Source organism: Anabrus simplex, chromosome 9, assembly GCF_040414725.1.
Source record: "Anabrus simplex isolate iqAnaSimp1 chromosome 9, ASM4041472v1, whole genome shotgun sequence".
NCBI classification, from domain to species: Eukaryota; Metazoa; Arthropoda; class Insecta; order Orthoptera; family Tettigoniidae; genus Anabrus; species Anabrus simplex.
The window spans coordinates 39,624,530-39,638,912 of record NC_090273.1 but is presented as its reverse complement, the minus strand read 5'-3'; the positions used below and the strand labels follow the sequence as shown (position 1 = coordinate 39,638,912).

The following is a 14,383-nucleotide window of genomic DNA, read 5'->3' as shown; positions in this document are numbered from 1 at the left end:
TACATTGCTCTTTTTAATTTTGATTGTTTCGAAGTCCTCCCATCACTTCAGTTTTTCAGTAGCCCTATACACGGTACAGATGCGCCTATTTTTGGCCCTTCCTCCGTCTCTCCTGATCGGAGAGACTTATCTCCCGATTTTGAGAACATGTTTAGTATTCCTGTATTTTTTGAAAAATCCCAGGTTTTCTCGTTTTTTAAGTAGCTTGAGAAAATTAATTCTGGTGTGCTCTGGTATGACAGATTCAATCAGCTGGTGGTGTTCTTAAATATGACAGAATCTCTAACGTAATGCCTATCATTTCCACATAGCAATGCCGACTGTGAGACTATATATTTTTACCATGTTTACAAGGACGAAAACTCAGCTCAGGTCAAAGATTTCCGAGAAGGAATTCTGAAGAAAAAAACCCGCTTTAAAACCCCATTAAACAAGGCTCGTGCTTTGAGCATAAATCTAGTTCAGAAATTTATGACGAGGCCTAAGGCAGTTACAATGAAGAATCATGTGTTCCAAAGCTAGATACATGCAGCATTTCAGTATTTATAATAAAAATAAAAATAAGAGAAATAACATAACTGAGTGAAATACTGTGTTATATATTCAAAATTACGTCATCAATGATGTCATAAAATTCCGAGATATGCCGCAAAAAACTCTCCTGGTTTTTGGCTTTTAAAAGTTGGCACGTCTGATAGTAAAATAGTAATTGTTGCATTAATAATCATACCCGTGCATATAATACATCGTTGCTAGGCAATAGAAACCTCATAATTCCACTCACGAGAAAACCACGTTTCTCCATCTGTCTTGTGACGACTTGCCGCATTGCCTGAGAAGGGAACGGAAGACTCCCAATGGCCGAATAATTGGGAACAGTTCTCTGGCCATTGCTGACCGCTCAGTTTTGGACTTCTGTAAACGTTACGCCGAATGAGATTTTTCTTTGCCTAGCGGCGATTATATACAATTTATTATTATTATTATTATTATTATTATTATTATTATTATCATCAGAGAACAGGGTGGTGTAGTGGCTTAGCTGCTTGCCTGTCATCCCGCGACTGTGGATGAAAATCCCATGGTGTCAGGAAGGGGGTGCGACCTTTCCCGGCCACAACTCATTCATTTCTCTGTGCGTGCAAGGACACTAACGTTCCTTTCCTCACATTCAACACTTTACACTTCCACAATGTCTAAATACACGCAGATTCATAACATATGGTGCAAGCATTGGCAAAATATTTTTCTAGTTCGACGTCCCGAACAAATAGCTTTTCTCTTAAACCGCGCAGGCAGTGATGTAAGATATGGATGGATGACCAGAGGATGTTGCCTAGCAACCGTGCAGGCAGTGATGTAAGATATGGATGGATGACCAGATGATGTTACCTAGCAACCGTGCAGGCAGTGATGTAAGATATGGATGGATGGCCAGATGATGTTACCTAGCAACCGTCCAGGCAGTGATGCAAGATATGGATGGATGGCCAGATGATGTTGCCTAGCAACCGTCCAGGCAGTGATGTAAGAAATGGATGGATGGCCAGATGATGTTGCCTAGCAACCGTGCAGGCAGTGATGTAAGAGATGGATGGATGGACGGACGGACGGACGGAACTTAACAACGGTGCAGGCTATGTCTTATGGCTTGTGGTAATCTGAAATTAGGAGGCACTGATGGATGGTTATGACCGAGACATATTTACGATCGTTACATTTTCGCAAAGGGAAAAGTGGTTTATTTTACTCTACGGTGGTGGCGATCATTGTTTTAAGAAGAAGTAAAACCAGACAACCACTCTCTATATAACACTAATCACATAGAAAAAGTGGAAGGGATCCGACACTTCGAAAAATGAAGGTATCGGCCAAAGAACGACAAGGGCCACGAAGGCCTCGAGTGCTCTAATACCGTTGAGGTCGGAAAAAAACAAAAGTTGACCAAGGGACCTCGGATAGGATAGATGAAAGTGAGAAGCCTGGCACAAGTGCAAGCAATGCTAGGACTCAGGTCGGAGCATCGTGGTCGCCAACCCACGCTCCAAAGTTGAGAGCCCCTGGGACCCCTTTTAGTCGCCCCTTTATGGCAGGCAGGAGATATCGTGGGTGTTACTCTACCAACCCCACCCACAGCGGGACTTTTACTCTATCAGATGGCAGCAAAATCCGAGACTCTTTTGGCTGAGTTTTAATTCATTTTGTTGGGTAAACATCAAATATAACACCGGAGAGGAGGTTGTACACGCGAACATCATACGACATGGAGTACAGAATGTACATCTGGCTTCCTCTGCCGGGTTTGAACCCAAGATTTTTCACATTCGGAGATATACGCCAACGTTTGATACTGAAAGGCGATGTTAGTAATTGCAAAGAATTACCACAACTGCAAAGCTAATCAAAGGAGACTTTTATGACTGACCCACTTACCTCTGTTTTAAGACATAACAGCAAAGCCTATTAAAAGATGAGTAGCCTATTTGTCAACTGCTAGGAATGTAGATTACTTCAGCGAAATGCGATAGATAAAAAGTATTGGTCAGTCTGAAGATACAAAACTTCCACAACAGACTCGGCGATTGGGCAAGTTGTAAATCACAGGTCATTTGACCTTTATCAGTTAGAATATTGTTTGTGGAGCCTGGAGTCTACGATAGGGAAGCGACAACAAGGCACTGCCTTGTCTGCGCGCATTTCAAATGGTTCTGCTTACGTGAAATAATGCACGAACACGCTCGGTCTAGCCACATTTGTGCACTGAGACACACACCAGAGAACTACTCTAGTAAATACATCGTCCGAGTACAGACACCAACACTTATGTCATTACTATTGTAGTAGGTATGTGATTAACAGTAATCGGCACCGTACTATCGTCTGATTATTTTTAATCGGTATCGTGAGGGGCAATAGCCAGTCGGTACGATAAACGAAACGTTCAACAACTAGCTTAAAGGGACGGTCTAGAGATAAAAACTAATATTTCGGACATTTCGCTGAAAACACATGGTTCTGGAAATTATAACGGACGTAACAACTCAGGGGAGAGTCCCGACTCCTTGGCTGAATGGTCAGCGTTCAGACCTTCGGTTCAGAGGGTCCCGGATTCGATTCCCGGCCGGGTCGGAGATTTTAATCGCGTCTGATTAATTCTTCTGGCTCAGGGAATGGGTGTTTGTCCCAACACTTTCGTCTTCATTTTCAGACAACGCAATACACTACCAACCACCACGTAAACACGCAATAGTGATTACATCCCCCCATATAGGGCTAGCGTCAGGAAGTGCATCCGGTCGTAAAACAGCGCTAAATCCACATGTGCGACAAAGTTCGCACCCGCGACCCCACAGATGTAGGGAAAATCGGTAGAATAATAATAAGAAGAAGATACATTACCGGGCGAGTTGGCTGTGCGGTTAGGGGCGCGCAGCTGTGAATTTGCATCCGGCAAACAGAGGGTTCGAACCACACTGTCGGCAGCCCTGAAGACATTTTTCCGAGGTTTTCCATTTTCTCACCAGGAAAATGCTGGGGCTGGACCTTAATAAAGGCCGCACGGTCCCTTCCTTCCCACTCCTAGGCCTTTCCTATCCCATCGTCGCCATAAGATCTGTGTCGGTGCGACGTAAAGTTGTAAAACAAGAAGATAATTACCTAACTACAGCTTCCGTGCTTTAATTATCATGCATATTGCTTTACATTTTCCTAGTCGGCAACCCAAAATGTTTGGGAAGTTAGGGTAAATAAATTTATCTCCAGATTGTGCCCTTAAGGTAGTTAATACCTGTTCAGATAGATCTAACTTAATACGAGCTGATCTCGATGGAGATTATAACACGTATAATATGATCTCCGTCGGTTTTATCCTTGCAACAATTTACTGGTACGTGAATCGAAGATAAGATGATGGCTCGTTTCACAAAAAAAAAAAAAAAAAAAAAAAAAAAAAAAAAAAAAAAAAAAAAAAAATCAAAGAGGTAGATTCGCACTTCATTATTGATCAGAAGAAATGCCAGCTTTGGAACATAGGCAATTAGATAAAATAAGATATAATCAGTGAGGAATTATTGGACTGGCTTGTAAATGCAGTTGCTTTCTCGGTAGAATGCGGTGACTTCACAAGCTGTTCAATTCCTGCTGCCTAGCGTACATGAAAATGTGAGGTCGTAGACTAAACTTAACCTATGAGTCATAAGCCATAACGCTGTAAGAGTTTACGATGCGACGTTAGACAATTACCAATTCGCATCGCGGCGAGATGTATTTGGTGCGTATCACAGAGATCTATCAGTCGGTCCGACTCCTTGGCTGAATGTTCAGCACTGAGGCCTTCGGTTCAGAGAGTCCCGGGTTCGATTCCCGGCCATTTTGGAGATTTTCATCGAGTCTGATTAATTCTTCCGGATCGGGGAATGGGTGTTTCTATTTGTCCCAACACACTCCTTTTCATACTCAGACAACACGTCTCACTACCAACCACCACAAAAACACGCAATAGTGATTACATCCCCTCTACAAAGGGTTGGCGTCAGGAAGGGCATCCGGCCGTAAAACAGGGCCAACAGAGTTCGCACCCGCGACCCCACAAGTGTGAGAAAAGTGGTGATAGAAAAGAAGAAAAAGATAGACCTATCACTTGTACTTTTTTATATAAAAAAATAATTGGCTTATCAAAAAGTTTACATTAAATAATTCCTAAAATGTTCACCGCCGTGGTGAATATCTAGTCTACGAGCTTCCAGTCCAGCTTCGACTCCCAGCACACTCACAAGTCGGTAGATTTACCGGCACGTATACGAACTCCTGCAGGACAAAATTCTGGCACTCGGCGTCTCCGTAAATCGAAATTACAGTTTAACACTAATTTATAAAGAGAACCGTGATATGCAAAAATAATTTATCTGAATATCAAAACAACAATTTACTTTTGAGAATTATATCATTGCTTTAGTACAGAAACAAAACTGGAAGAGGTATGTTGACAGAAAGGACAGGAGAATAAGAAAACAAACCCTACAATATATATATGTATATTGTCTACACTTTGGTCCCGTTTCCTGATACGATGACGGGGATGAGTTGAGACTAAATTTACATCATGTTTCTACGACTCGATGCCCTTCCTGACACCAACTTCAGTTGAGGGGCTAATGAAGATGAATGATGGTGAATATAATTGAATGAGGAAGTGGACGGAAACTGGTGTTGCCTATGAACAGGAATTGTCTCGGAATTTGCCTGGAAGTGAAAATAGAAAACCACAGAAAAACATTCTCAGGACAGTCGACGGTGGGGTTCGAACCCACTTCTCTCCCGAATACAGAGCTTGCCTCCATAGCCGTAGCCGATGAACAGATGGACTGATACCTTAATGGACCACACGGTCTAATACCTGGCTGAAGGATGATGAATCCAAACACACTGGAACGACTCCCTTCACTATTAGCAGCCGAGTCTGTTTGTTTGTTCGTTTGTTTGTTTTTAATCGCACAAGAATACAGAACATCAGTCGGTTGGATCATAGTTTTAATGCTGTATGTATATTTATTCATTTCTTTATCAGATCGCATGTTTCTTCATTTCTTCGGAGTAAGTTGTTTGAACCCCAATGTCAATCTCTCACGCACCTTCCACCCTTGCACACCCTGAATTCTCTCTTCTAGGAGGCATTTAAGAGAACCCACATTCTTCCATCGCTTTTTAACAGAAGCTGGTGCGGGCGCGGGTGCAATCTTTCGACTTGTTCGGTTTTACGGCCGGATGCCCTTCCTGAAGCCAACCCTATATGGAGGGACGTATTCAGTTTTACGTGTTTTTAAACATGGCTACGTTTTTGGGCCGGGAAGTCTATCTGGAATTGACGTCATCCTTTCCCCGATACAGTTGTAACCATGACAACCACTGTTCGTCTATGTATACTAGATCAGTGGCGTCATCTTCGCACTGTGCGCTTTCTTCCTGTAAGCAAATACAGTAGAGACAATACACGACACTGAGCGAGATATCGAGGGACAGCTATTGGAGCTCACTCTAGCGGATAGACCTGAACGGTACTGATTCTGTCATAAGAGCACGTGTATTTTTGTGTGAAGTTTTTGGTGTTATTTATGCGTTTTCAGTGAGTTGACATAATTAAATAGTAGCATGTGTCATTCCTTGATATCTCCTCTCAACATGAGGGGAAAGGTATGTGCTGTGTTTGGCTGCAGTAATTACGAAGTAGAGAAAAATGCGCGCTCATTCTTCAGGTTCCCTCGTGACAAGAACATGTAAGTAATATTGTGTTTGCATATATATTCTTCCAGTGACAGAGATTTCTATAGTACTTCATAATCCTCTAACCTGCTCGACCCATGTTCTAACGGGCTTAAAATATAATACGCATATTTTATTGTATAGTGCAGCAGTTAACCTTCAATACCGATGTGTTGTTGTAGGTGTGATCTGTGGGTTTTGAAATGTCACAGAAGCGATTTGGATAAAGTGTACAAGAAAGAAGGGACGTTACGCTTGTATAAGAATTATAAGATCTGTTCAGATCATCTCCAGGCCAGCGACTTTAAAAATCCTCGACCATACAGCCAAGGGTATGTTACATTTTTACTCTAATTGTACGTAAATATTCCTCAAAGCATCACTATCTACAACATTTTCAAACTTTTCTTTCTTTTATCCCTCTTCTCAGATTAAAGCCGGGATTTTATAGATTTTCTTTCTGTCAGTAGGCTTCATGTTAAGAGGAAAATTGTCCAGCTATTAAATGTTAATTCATTGCATCATATGTGTAAGGAATGTGCCGATATTTTTATTGACAAATGTCTTAATGTGATGATACATTGTTTTTAAATGAGGAAAAAAGACAAATCCAACCGTAAGATTTCAGGCAGGTATGCTAAAGCTAAAAAAGTAATGCATAAATGAAAGATCAAGCCATTTCACAGCAGTCCATTTCACACCTTGTTTATATGTCTAATTTCAGTCTTTGAATAATAACCTTTTAAATAATTCTTCATTCATTTATCCAGAATTTCTTTAGCAACTTCGAAGTTAATATCTCAATACCACTGTCTTTCTAGACGTAATTTATTTATCCATTTCCGTATATACATTTCCATTGATATTTGAATTTAGCGCGATTTGTTCAGGTCAAGTCACTAGGAGCGCCACCGTCGAATTGTCTCCCATTTTAGCAAGGCGAAATCCGTAAGTGTCGTGTATTGTCTCTACTGTATTTCCTGTAAGTTAGAGCTTGAGAAAATCTCGTATCATGTGAACCCCGTTCTACTCCTCAGTCGAGAATCAAACTCCTTGAACTGGCCGAAAAACGAACCCAGGGCCTTGGAATAAAAGACAGGCACGCTACCTCTATCCCGCAAGGCTGGCAAATAATCATCACGTGACCCGTGTGAGAAATCTCGCATGTTCATAAAGTATGTTGTGGAGTAGCCCCCTGGTGAACTAAGGAATACACAAATCAGTACAATATTAGACAGTCTTACTTGACACTTCAGGTAATCTTTAATTTTTCTTTAACATTTATGGTATACACTTGAACGGAAGCAAATGCTCGTGCATTACTATACTGACGAATGTTCCGGAAGTAATGTTTGGTTTTACTATCATTCTTTTCTTAACTGATGATTACAGGCGTCCCAGCGGCCAAAATGTGAAGTGGACAGCATTGAAGGCGCGTAAAAAAATAACAACATAAAAAATAATAGCAAAAACACTTTTATACACGATAAAACAGGCATAAGACGGATGACTAGGTCTGCTGGTCTTCCCGTAGGATGAGGGAGATAGTATTCGGAAGTTTTAAACTACGGTGTGTATCGGCCAGGCCCACGCCCCACGGCAGAGGAACAACCAAAGAATCTGTGCTTGCTCTCTCATCTTCTAATACGAAAACCCTATCCATGATTCTATGCTGTTACTTGTAGCGGGGAACATGTACGAGTGAGTGCAAGGTTACTTTAGTGGAGGATGGCAGTGTATGAAGAGGAGAGACCGGCGGAAATCGGAACCAAGACCCTCTGAACCGAAGACCGCAACAGTGACCAGGCAGCCAAGAAGCCCGACATTCAACAGGACCCACCAAATATGAGATAGCCTACCGGAAGACCTGCCTCGACTAACACGAATTCGCAATTTCTCATCTTCCGCAAACATCAACTTTAACATCGCTTGCTCTCTTCGTTTGTTCTACCGGCTGTGGGTGGGGTACGCAGATGAAGAATACACCCACGTAATCCCCTGCCTGTCGTAAAAGGCAACTACAAGGGATGATTGATTTCGAACCATGAGATTAGTTGTGATTAGTACCAGAACGCGAGGAACATCATGGGTCGACTTTACTTGCGATTAGTACCACTGTGTGAGGAAAACAATGGGTCAGTGATTAGTATAATCGTAGGTGGATTACTCAGTTACGGGTTTACTTTACCCGTGATTACTAGCACTATGTGAGGAGCACCATGGGTCTGGGCGTTGCCTGTGATTAGTACCACTACGTGCGGAACATCACAGTTTTGGGCGGCTCCTGTGAGGAACACCAAGGTTCTACTTCACCATTATGATGAGTGGGTGACCTGGATTTTTGACCCCTTTAGACAACAAGCATAATCGATTTAGGATTTTGCTTTGGAGACCGTCCCTTGTTCAGTTTATACAATACCACTGTTTTAATCCGGCCCAGGGTTCGATTCCCGACTAGGTCAGGGTTTTTTAATTGTACATGATTAATATCCCTGGCCTGGGGACTGGGTGTTTGTGTCGTCCTTAATGTTCCTTTCCTCACATTCAACACTTTACACTTCCGCAATTTCCAAATACACGCAGGTTCATAACATATGGTGCAAAGTAGGGGCAAAAGGTCGACGCCCCGAATAAATAGCATTTTTTTAAAAACCCACTGTTTTAAGTTATTTTAGGGGAAGGTGGGGTATTGCGGGTCGAATCCACTGACTGTTTTAAATTCCTAATAATTGGTCGTCGTCGTTTTTCTTCTTCTTTTTTTTGAATTATAGTCAGTTCATGAATTTTGGAATTATAAGTGTCATTGCATTTCGTCTCATTTTGTACCATTAGAGGTATCATATCATCGTTTGTTCTAATCATTGTTACGATCACGCGCTAGTGTTCACCTGCAGCGCCCGCTTATACACAAACGGTTCCCACCTTCACTATTTAAGTTCCGTTGGACAAAGCCATGTTATTAATGATTTTTCTGAACTTCAACATTATACGAAGGCAGGCATAGCAACCCAGACTTTCACTAAACTGTACACCGCCACACACGAGTATGGTGACGTAACCACTCAGGAATACGTCTTACGTCACCGGCTGCAAACCTTTAATAACAAGTCAGCTTGCAGCGAAACAGGTCAGATTCTCTGAAATATTGAAAATCGGTACGGCGATAGTAGACGCCAGACCTCAGAAAAGCACTCTACTCACTACCGTAAAGTCGACCTCAATGAGAAGTGGGTGGCTAAATCTACCAGCGATCGGTCCAAGGTATCAAATATTCAAGAATCTAAATTACAGTTTTCTCCTGATCGTGATTCGAAACCTAGTCAATGCTACTGAAACTTTCAGAAGGGAAAGTCAGATACTAGAATTTCGAATACCACCCGGAACTACAGGTTCAGAGGCTGAATCACAGTAGCTTGGCTGGTTAACATAGTCGTTAGGCGTTTCGACCCTCCAGTGTAGAAGGTTGCGAGATCGAATTCTGGCGCGTCGGTTTGGATCTAATGGCCATTAAACCAGGGAGACCTGCATGGTAAATTTACTGGGATTATAGGAATACAAAACATAATTCAGAAGTTTTCTAATGCCAGGCGACATCGCGGCAGCTTTCTCACGAAAGTAGCCGCTATTTGAATCCCGGTAAATACAATTGGGATTTTGGAAATGGAAAGTCATATCTCTGTGATTTGTATTCCAAGGAAAGTTGGATTTCTCGTGGCTACAATCACGCTATGAAAAACCACATAAAACTACACGCTCGCTTATTACAAAAACTCGACAAAGTACATGAAACTGATTATCGTACCATGTAATTTCTAAAAGAATCATAGCTTTTTCGAAAAATCTATACCGATTCAAGAGAGACATTGCCGCAGCTTTGAGCAGTGGAATAGGACGGAGCAAAAACGACAATGTGGATGACTTGAGGTGTCAAGTTCCAGGCAAACTTACAACAATGTGGGGGTCACAAGAAAACAAGATCTACGACACAAACACAACCTATGCACCTCGTAAAACTGTATATAGACAAGTAGCACAAGAAATTGCCTGGGCCGGACTGTGAGCGGCTTAAGACGGTCGAGGCGCTTCTGATCCCAACTTGGCAGGTTTGATCCTGGCTCAGTCAGGTGGTATTTAACAGTATTTTATCTTAGTGATAAAAATGAAGATGCAGTGATAATGTCATTCGGTTATTAGGCCGCAGGAGAAAAAGAAATGCCGCTTTGTTACCTGAGCGATATTTTCACTCTTAATAATAATAATAATAATAATAATAATAATAATAATAATACCTTTCGATTCAGATTGACATGGGTTTGATTCCCGGTCGGGCGATTTTAGCTGCGGCTGGTTAATTTCTCCAGATCGGTGGCTGGGTGTTTGTGGTCATTTACAAACAACATATAACACAAACAAGTGAATACATCCCGCCACATAGGATTGGCGCCAGGAAGGGCATCCCGGCCGAACATAGATAAATGGGAACGAGGCCAAGAGAAGTAGTGTTCGTTTTAGGGATGCTCTAGAACCCTACGCCAGGAGGTTCGACTTGTTTATTATAGCTGATTTCAAGGCATGCATCATTACGACAGTCGAATTTCTCCTTACACCTGCGTTTAAATTATCTCCAGCCTAGCTCCTGTGACACTTAGAACATCGTGGATTCCCACAACGAACGTTACTTCAGGTTAAACTGTTTCTGCGAAAACTGTACCTGTGAGGAATTGTTAAACAATACGATGAACTCTTTCTTTCTTTTCTTTTCCCCTGAAACATCGCCCAGAAGCTAAGGCGAAAGACTAGAAAAGATACATGACGTGTGAAGAAGAAATGAGGTGGTTACAGGCTTTTCCTCCCACGTCCCTGAATCACTCAGTCCATGCTGACTTCACACGAGTTTCGTCTGAACATAGCGCACTGTTTATTTTCCGAACACGGCGACTTGGAACGAGATGTTGAAAGAAATACCACTGTAACTGAATCAAACGTTCCTTTGAAGAGCTTTCTACTCCGTGCAAACGATTAATGTGTAATGGGGGGCAACATTCACGTCAAAATTTCGTTGTCGTGCTGATGCTCATTGGAAACTACGACCACTAAAGTGTGTCGCCCAAGTGGCAGATAAGAATTTGGAAATTTATTCCAACATCTCCCTTGGTAAAATATACCAAATCCCAACTCCTCTTCCTATAAACTAACATTTGGATCAATCTGTCCTCTGGAATTCCAATTTTATCTTCATAATGTGATCGTTCCTAGTTTTAATAAACACGACTCTAACTTATTTCATGCCATCTCTCCACTGATAACTCTGGAACATATCGCTTAGTCGAGCAGCTCGTCTTTCTCCCACGTCTTCCCAGACCAACCTTTGCAAGTTTTACACGGAAATACGAAGTTCTAGAAGACAGGGCAAGAATTACGTTGATGGATTCGTATACATATTTTTAAAATAATAGACGCCGCGGTGCCGGATTTCTTCCCCGCAGGAGTTCTTTTATGTGCCAGTAAATCAACGAACGAGAGGCTTACGTATTTGAGCACCGGACGGAGGCAGGATCGAACCTGCCAAGTTGAGCTCAGAAGACCAGCGCTCTGCCGTCTGAGCTACTCAGTCCGCCTATAAACAGTATATTTACATTGTATCCCAGTATAAAATGGACTTCCACAATAAGGGATATAGAAAGCAGGCGAACTTGCAATTTTACGGGACTGTAGATTACGTGATCATAGCCCCGGGGCCTTCAGTTTAACGCGGAATCCAAACCACAAGGATGTGACACTTAATTTTTAAAATCTCACATGCATTCGCCGGGATCCGAACCGATGACAGTGACTTGACAGTGCCATTCGCTAGCACAGTAGCTTTCCGCTTCAGTTCGATTACACTAAGTACCACGAAAGGAAGTCTTGCTTAAGGCATTCAGCCTCAGGTAACGTTTTGCACAGTTTCTTACTTCAGGCGATTGCCCGCGCGGTACCCAATACTCACCACGGCCGGCTTCTTCTTTCCTAACCCTCAACTCACTTGGCTACAAATACACCTGCCATTGTGGAGTTCCGAGCTACTTTCATCTAGGAAAAACAAAACTTAATTGGGGCCGAATATGTTCAATTAACTACTTGATCGCGCAAAAAAGTTTTCAAATACTTTCAAGAACTGCTTCGATCTCAAATCGAAATATCTTCACTGTAATGCTGGACGTTCTTCAGTACTAACTTATCGAGGAGCTCTTTTCTAATACTAATTCGTAATAAAATGCCGCTCACGTAAACAGACATCCAAACAACACTGTGCATACAGACTGGATTACAAGAAGGTACTTACCTAGCCACAGTGCATCCAATGCAAGAGCCGACAGAAAGAAGACTGAGTAAACAGATGCTACTTTTGTTAGATTTCACATGAACACAGAACACACGCACAAGTATTATGAGCTGGAGTAGGCGTCTTATATTTTGTTATATGCATTAATACACAAAGAACACTGTTACGGTATCACTAGCACATATTATTAATATTTTCACTTTATTCTAGGAGATGTTTTACTCTACACACGCGAACACACACGACAGACGGAGCACCAAGCTACACGCGATCCTACACGAAGAAGGTTCGGCCGCGGACTAACGCTCGTCGTTCCTCGCTTGTCTTTGTCGGGCCGTGGTACACAGGAGTGTTGGAGTGGGGAGACCCAGAGTGCAACGCGCTTGCTTGCCTGCTTCAGTATAATGTACCTTTTTATATACCAACCGGCCGTACCCTGTGCTTACGCTACGTAGAAGGCTTTGGCCTAACTGCTACAAAAGAGCAAGCTCCGTGATCAAAATTAGTATAACATAAACTGGGAGAAATAGAAAAGATTCGTAGGAAGTATGTTCAGTTGTAATCCGTAAAGTGTGTTCTCGATCATTAAAGCACTACTATATACTGGTATAATTATACGGGCGCAATTACGCCTTTGAATAATAATGTTATTGGCTTTGCGTCCCACCAACTACTTTTACGGTTTTCGGAGACGCCGAGGTGCCAGAATTTCGTCCCTCAGGAGTGTTTTACGTGTCCGTAAATCTACCGACAGGAGGCTGGCGTATTTGAGCACCTTCAAATAACACCGGACTGAGACAGGATCGAACCTGCCAAGTTGGGGTCAGAGGCCAGCGCCTCAACCGTCTTATCACATCAGCCTGGCAATTATGTGTTTGAGTAGTGCAATTTACAGGGAAAGCACACGTAGGTCGCATAACCAGTGAAGGATCACGGGATTAGGGAAAAGTTTGCTTCGATCTCAGATTCATATTTGAAATTAACATTTATACAGAACACAGATCGAAGGCTATGAAAAGGAAGCAGCAATACAGAAAGGAGTGAGGCAAGGTTGCAGCTTGTCCCCTCTCCTATTCAGTCTTTATATAGAACAGGTGGTAAAGGAAATCAAAGAGGGATGTGGAAAAGGAATCACAATCTTCTTTTTCTACCGCCTTTTTTCCCACATCTATGAGGTCGTGAGTGGGAACTGCGTCGCACATGTAGATGTTGTTCTGTTTTACGGCCGGATGCCCTTCCTGACGCCAACCCTATATGGAGGGATGTAATCACTATTGCGTGTTTCTGTGGTGGTTAGTAGTATGGTGTGTTGTCTGTATATGAAGAGGAGAGTGTTGGGACATACACAAGTACCCAGTCCCCGAGCCAGAATAAATAATCAGAAGCAAAAAGGAATCACAGTCCAAGGAGAGGAAATCAAAACTCTGAGATTTGCCGATGATATTGTTATTTCATTTTAGTCTGCATAAGATATGGACAAATTGCTGAATGGTAAGACGTCTTTCTTAATCTGCTTATCCTCCAGGGTGGGTTTTTCCCTCGGACTCAGCGAGCAACCCCACCTCTACCGCCTCAAGGGCAGCGTCCTGGAGCGTGAGACATTGTGTCGGAGGATACAACTGGGGAGGATGACCAAAACCTCGCCCAGGCAGCCTCACCTGCTATGCTGAACAGGGGCCTTGGTGGGGGATGTAAAGATTGGAAAGGATAGGCAAGGAAGAGGGAAGGAAGCGGCCGTGGCGTTAAGTTAGGTACCATCCCGGCATTTGCCAGGAGGAGAAGTAGGAAACCACGGAAAAC

The 14,383-nt window shown here is 42.6% G+C and overlaps 1 protein-coding gene across 1 annotated transcript in view; it reads right to left on the bottom strand.

Moving 5' to 3' along the window:
• LOC136881063 (fat-like cadherin-related tumor suppressor homolog) overlaps positions 1 to 12,712 on the bottom strand; it is a 171,277-nt gene extending 158,565 nt beyond the window's left edge. The window contains exon 1 of the mRNA XM_068229136.1: positions 12,584 to 12,712. The gene's annotated coding sequence lies outside the window, so the exon portion shown is untranslated. The remainder of the gene's footprint in view (positions 1 to 12,583) is intronic.
• Between the last annotated feature and the right edge of the window lie 1,671 nt (positions 12,713 to 14,383).